The sequence below is a fragment of the Amblyomma americanum genome, chromosome 1 (assembly GCF_052857255.1).
Source record: "Amblyomma americanum isolate KBUSLIRL-KWMA chromosome 1, ASM5285725v1, whole genome shotgun sequence".
Taxonomy (NCBI): domain Eukaryota; kingdom Metazoa; phylum Arthropoda; class Arachnida; order Ixodida; family Ixodidae; genus Amblyomma; species Amblyomma americanum.
In genome coordinates, this window is record NC_135497.1 from 493,221,133 (window position 1) to 493,227,777 (window position 6,645).

A 6,645-nucleotide genomic window follows, 5' to 3' on the forward strand; every position below is an offset into this window, starting at 1 on the left:
TCATTTATTCCTCCTAAAGGCCCTTAGATTGGGCCATTGCATAATGAATGGGGATATGGGAGTTCCGTAGCCTTTACAATGCTATCTTACTATATCGACTGACATAGTAAGCAAGCACAACGACCAAAAAAATAATGTTCGCATAATGTGCACTGGTTATCGAAAGAAATGACAAAAAAAATCGGGAAAAATAAAACGGCGCAGTACGTAAGATGGAAACTTAGGCGAGTTGGTATAGATCATATTGGATGGAACAGCGCAGCCGGGCGAAGGACAGACAGAAGGAAACAATTCAGACGAGTGCTGTTTATAAATGCATATTGGGTGAAACGATATGCACTTCACTGAACTCGGTTAAGCATCTATCTTTCCTTTCTCCGCCGCGCATCGTAAAGCAGCAGTGTCAAGCGCGAAGCCGCCGCTCACGATAACCGTTCCAAGGGAGGCTCCAGACAACCCGCCGTGCTCTATTATGCGGCGCAATCCGAGACTGCCCGCTGGCGCTGCTAGGCCTAGCGCCTACGTCGCTCACAGTCGCAGCGTCCGCGCTCACGACTCTCTCGCCGTCTTCTGATCCTTTGCGCCGCCTGCTGTCGATTGCACCTCGACCGAAACCAAAACATGCTGCTTCGTTCCGGAACTAAGCGAAACAGATAAAGGTACAGAGTTCCACAGGCGCGTTCTTTTGAACAACAGCCGCAATTCGACCTCGCTCCATCTCAGTTGCCGTACGGTGTTTTTTTCTGCACCGTTCGGAAGGTTCGGAATGGCGACAACCACTCCGTTAGAGACGGCTGATGAACGATTGCGGACATCGTTAACACACTGTCAGTTCTAGCTGGTGTTGCTTCGGTGTTTATGGTATCATGTCCACCGTCTTACCGGTGTTCTCGTCTGGCGATGCGTAGTTTTAAAGCGGATGAACACCGATAAACCTCACATCTCGTGTCATTCGTGTCGTGTTTAGTGTGTGCTGCCTCGCCTGCTGAGCGCGACGAGCACGCCGAATCACCTCTGGGTCCACGCTGGCGTCTGACATTCTTCCTAGCGGGAATCATGGGTCTCGGCCCTGGGAGCGTGAGAGCACAGAACAAGAACTTCAAAAAGCTCACTGCAAGGCAGTTCACGGGAGCGACGGCAACATATAAATACCTTCGAAAGCAGAAGTTTGAACAGCCGTCAGCATAGCTCAGTTCGTAGAGCACCGGACGTGAAATTAGGAGGACGTGGGTTCGGATCTCACCGGCGGAATAGGGTTTTCTTCTGTTTGTTATCAATTATATTTAAGCCGTAAAACAACAACACCTAATTTCGAGGTAATCAACACCACAAATTGAAAAATAAAACATCCCTATGTTCTTTGGTTTCACTGACTGTTGGCTGCCACCATACATGCCATACAATGTCACACTGTACCATATGATATTGTTACGTAGCGACCCGACAAAGAGTGAGGTGAGATGTGTGATGGCAGTGAGATGGTTAATGGCGGTTGGCCTAGCGCGAGCGCTCTGTCCCGCGGCACTGCCAGCGTCGTCGTCTTCGTGACAACATTATCCCCTAACGAACCTTAGGATCTCTCGAACAAACTTCTCTATGCAACGAAATTAGAAGCTCTCTTCTCCGTAGGCGCTATTTTGTGCTCACTTGTTTGTTAGCACGGCGACCAATTACTGTGCCTGCTCCTGCAGAGAAAAACATGCATAGCCTATCGATGACACCAAAGGTGAAGATGCAAGTAAAGACGAAATTGAAGCAACACAGCGGAGAAAACCAGGCGGATCCAAACTTTCAGTATCATAAAGCCAGCGTTTTCATAAAATGAAAGCCGCGCTGAACGATACAAGTCCGCATTTCCATCTTGCCGCTTCGTTGCTGGAACTGCCGCTTAGCGCTTAGCAAATTTGTAAGAAGTGTAGCGCTGCAGGGGTAGCAGGAGGGAAGTTTTCGAAACTAATTGACTGAAATAAGCGCGTTATTTAGCTATCCATGCACTTGGCTGCGCTAAGGGCATAAGACAGCAGTGCGCCACATCATTAATTTGCCCTCTTAGTATATGGAGGAGCAAGACAGAGCGGAAGAACTTACTCTTTTCATGTACTGCCAGCTCTTCTGATGTTCCAGACTTGAGGACCAGCGTGCGCAGACGTCTGGAGATGGAGATGCGATTGAAACAACTTGCCCCGCTTGTCAGCATTTGTAGCTTTGCAGCGCTACTGCGATAGACTGACGTCCTCTTCCCTCTGGTGACGTCTCCAGGCGCTATCACGTGACCTGCTCGCTTCCAATGAGCGCTTTTGTTTTTCTATGGCTGCTCTTTTCCATTGTTCGCGGCGCTCCCAACCAGCGCGTAGCACAACCGCGGTGGTTCATGAGAATTGTCTAACAGTCGGGCTGCCTTCACAGAAAGACCTGATCTACGGGAGATCGTTTCCGGTGGCATGCAAATCTGGCCCGCCCTCTTCCAGGGCTCGCGCGTCTGTCAAGTGACCGGCGCCCAGGAACATGCGGGCTACTTCGTCCAGATGATGCTTAAAGCATTGCGGGTTGCGCCAAGATTTATTGCTTTAAATACTAAGTTGAGATAGCGAGAGGTATAAGGTGGTGTGGTACCAAGTGTTTACAGTCTCGAAGCTGGCCCTGTTCTGTCAGAAAAGCCGGATTATTTTCCAACACCTTAGATTTGTTATCGTGCTCTGACATCGAGCAGCACAAGGGGGTTTTTCGTCATCGCCTCTAACGCAAAACGGCCACCATAGCTGTGATTCGACCTCGGGAATTCATGCTCTGCAGTCGAACGCCAAAGCCACTCAGCCACCGTAGCGGGGTGTATGAACAATAGGTATCGAATTAGCGGCAAATTTCACTACCGTTGAGTGTAAAGCACTGAGGCGTGGCTCTGACGAAGAAAGTTGCGGCCGTTTCATGGTGTCACAGGCTGGTTCAGACGATGAAAAAAAATTGTGCGTACTGTGTATTCTCTCGAAAAAGGCGCCGTATGGCAGGACAGCCACTAAACACTCGATGGAGGATCGGCGAGCGAGGAATCCCATAATTTTGAGCGAGTTGCGAGAGTGGTTACTACGTGCATTTAGGTACTGCTAGAGGTTTCCGAATAGTACTAAAAAAAACGAATCGAATACGAATACTGTAGCGTTGGTGACGAATATAATAAGAATAGTGGAGCTAAAAACAGAATCAGGTATTAATAGAACAGATTCCAATACGAATCGATCATTCTTTTTTACGAATAACCACTACTTTTGAGGGAGAAAGAGAGAACAACTTTATTGAAAATGCCTGCAAAATCGGTTCGGCTCCCTCCTCGCAGGGAGGACAAGCTTTTACCGCGACGCGCCCACTACGTCAGTCTCGTGCGTTGTGCTCCTCGAGGTCTTGGTCCCTCGTTACTTCCGCGGGTCCGAGAGGGCCGCCACCCCCTTCCTGGGTGTGCTGCCCCCCTTCTCCTCAGTTCAGTTCGGTCGCTGCCTTTCTAGAGCTGCCGAGACCTGCTGGACGGCCTTGAGTTGCGACTCTTGATCATAGCTGCTCGTTGCAGCCTCTAGCTGCGGCGGGATCGTCGTCTTCTCGCTGGCTTCTCGCGTATTTACATTACAGTCCCAGAGGACCTGAGCCGCGGTGCCTCACTCCTTCGTGCACAGTCTACACACGTCACTCGCGTACACACTAGGACACGCGTACTTAGCTAGCACCGGGGTGAGCAGGGATGCTGTCTGTAACTGTCTGTATAACACTGCCTCCTTCCGGGTAATGCCCGGGTGAGGTGGCGGCATAGTCTGTCTGTTCAGTCTGTCCCATTTCGCTATTTCGTTGAAGCTGGTCATCTTGTCCTTAGCACTGCAACGCGATCAACACTCCGAGTCCGCCGTGCTTGCAGCAGCGCAGTTGGTTAGTCCACGCGCGGCCGAGTTGGCCGTCTTGTTGTGGTTCACGTTCCCGTGTTCCGACACGTCACTGCCCATGTGGGCCGGAAACCACTTGATCACCGCAGCACTTTTACGTCCGATGTATTCGGCCTTGCGCAGTATGCGCGCGGCCTCACTACATACCCTACCTTTGGCGTAGTTCTTCACTGCCGTTCTAGAGTCACACAACACTGTAGTGCATCCGGGGTCGGAGAGAGCCAAGGCGATGGCCACCTCCTCCGCCCGATGCGCTTCCCGAGTCCGGACGCTCGCCGCGGTATTCATTGCACCCGTCGATGCACCGACAACCACCGCCGCGTATGCGCCGCTGCTCCCTCGATACTCCGCCACGTCCACGTAGACGGCGCCTTCTTCTCTGGCGTGGAGGTCCACGAGAGCCCTGGCCCTCGCCAGCCACCGCTCCTTGTTGTGCTCGGGGTTCATGATCCTCGGGATCGGGCAGACCCTCAGCTTTCTGTTGATGCTGTCCGTTATAGGTGCGTCTTTCTGCTGCGTGCCTTCCCTTGGCTCGAGGTCAAGGTCCCGTAGTATCTGCCTTCCGGTTCTCGTTTCAGAGAGATGCTCGAGTTGCGCCGTTCTCTGTGCTTCGGCTGTTTCGTCTAGCGTGTTGTGGACTCCCAGCGCCATGAATATTTCGGTGTTCGTGCTCCCGAGGAGACTGAGTGCCGCCTGATACGCCTTGCGTATGGTGGCGTATATCTTGTTACGTTCTCTCGGCCTCCAGTTGTGGAAGGCGGCCACGTACGTTATGTGGCTAACTGCGAAGGATTGAACGAGCCTAGTCAGGCTCTCCTCCTTCATCCCCGCTTTTCTGTTGGACACCCTCCTGATGAGTCTCATCGTGCACACTTTAATACAATTATATCGCGGTAACTGCAAATTAACATTGCGTTAATTGGCATAATAGCAGGAGCCGATGAGAAGCACATCCGCTCCCGTCGGTGACCGCAGCGCCCCCCTCCTCACTACCTCTGTGAATATTCGTATGAAATACCTGTATCGAAGATACCGATACCTTCCATACTGTTCTTCGATACTTTTTGTGTATCTGTACCAGGTGTCGCTGCGTAAAAATGAAAGTATAGGAGAATCAACCTCTAGGCGGCGTTTATTGAGTACCGCGCATTTTAACGATACATGACACTCCAAAATACCAAGAAGACGGAGATCTCTATACCAGTGTTGGCCAACAGAAACATTACAAAACCAAAAGAAAGATAAGCCACGTGCGCAGTTCATACCAGCATGCCGCCGCCAAGGGTACAACCAGATATCATTCTGTCCAACTCATATGATGCTCCAAACATAACAAGTAAAACATAAAACCACAGAATCCAAAAAGCAATAAGAAATTGAAGATTCATGAGGTGAACAATGAACCTGGGGCATAAGACATATCTTAGCAAATCAGTGTCAAAAATGGCATAACAAAAGCAGTCAAACATGAAAGTGATACCTGTCAACGGGTAAACCATCCTCGTTGCAAAAGCAGTGTCAATAAAGCGAGTGTAAAACGCTAAAAACATTAAGCCACAGAGATAACAGCGCCGAGTTTCACCGACGTAAAGCAACCTAGAGGACATCGAATTTACACATGTCCATCTAAGAATGTTATCTCTTTGTCGAGCAGAACAGCTGAAGCAGAGCAGAACAACAAGAGCATACTGTGGATCATGAATGCAAGCCCATCTTTACCAATACCACGATTCTGGCCCATGCTAAGACTAAACTTCGAGAGAAATAATTGAGTCTTTTCATATTGCTAACACCGGTGACGAATGCGTTAGTACTGCTTCAATTGTTCTGCTCGACAAAGAGATAACATTCTTAGATGGACATGTGTAAATTCGATGTCCTTTAGGTTGCTTTACGTCGGTGAAACTCGGTGCTGTTATCTCTGTGGCTTAATGTTTTTAGCGTTTCACACTCGCTTTATTGACACTGCTTTTGAAACGAGGATGCTTTACCCGTTGACAGGTATCACTTTCATGTTTGACTGCTTTTGTTATGGCACTTTTGACACTGATTTGCTCAGATATGTCATATTCCCCGCGTTCGCTGTTCACCTCATGAATCTTCATTTTATTTTTGGATTTTTGGATTTTTGGTTTTGTGTTTTGCTTGTTATGTTTGGAGTATTATATCAGTTGGACAGAATGTTATATGGTTGTACCCTTGGCGTCGGCATGCTAGTTTGAACTGCGCATGTGGCTTATCTTTCTTTGGTTTTGTAATCTTTCTGTTGGCCAACACTGGTATATATTCAAGTTGCCTGCTCTTAATATACTAGTTGGAAGATGCGCTCTGTTCTTGTCGTATGTGTTACTTTGTTGTGTCCTGTGTTCTTTGCGCAAGTACATTCTTTGTTAGAAAGGAATCAGAGTCCCGTCCAGTGACAGTTGCGAAAGGTGTGCGCGCAAGCGCGGAACAAAAGCCATGGCCACCGATTGGTCCGCGCTCAGCGACAGATCAAGGCCGCGCGAGCTGGCATCGATTGCGGTGAGAGCCCCCTGAAGGCACCCCCGCACGCGGAGCGCCTCGCCCGGTGGTCCCCGGCACCACACATATATGTCGTCTGCATATATGGACATGTATACATGGTGTCGGCCGCTCGTAGGGAGGGAGGCCGGTCCCACCGACATGGCCACATTAAACAAAAATGGTGATAAGACAGAGCCCTGCGGCACGCCCATGTCCA